The following is a 332-nucleotide window of genomic DNA, read 5'->3' on the forward strand; positions in this document are numbered from 1 at the left end:
TTTTAAATATTTTAAATGAAATTTATTTTCTGTTATCAAATACTATACACTCATAATAAAGAACTATTTATAATGTATGAGTGTCACTCATAAGGAAAACAGAAAATCCCAACTGATGTAATCAATTCCTTATGGTTTCCAAAGCAAAACCCTCCCTGCCTGGGTAGATTTAAAATTTCTAATACGATTTAAGCTAAACATTTGTTTCAGCAAATAGTAAGGCTGGGGGAATAGCTGTTCCCCCCAGGAACTGAGATCTCATGCTGGAAATCTCTTCCCTCCTTGCTTCAGGTTAAAATGAGGGAAGGGGATGGGATCTAGTATAAGGCAGT

The sequence above is a fragment of the Loxodonta africana genome, chromosome 13 (genome assembly GCF_030014295.1).
Source record: "Loxodonta africana isolate mLoxAfr1 chromosome 13, mLoxAfr1.hap2, whole genome shotgun sequence".
In the NCBI taxonomy this organism is placed as follows: Eukaryota; Metazoa; Chordata; class Mammalia; order Proboscidea; family Elephantidae; genus Loxodonta; species Loxodonta africana.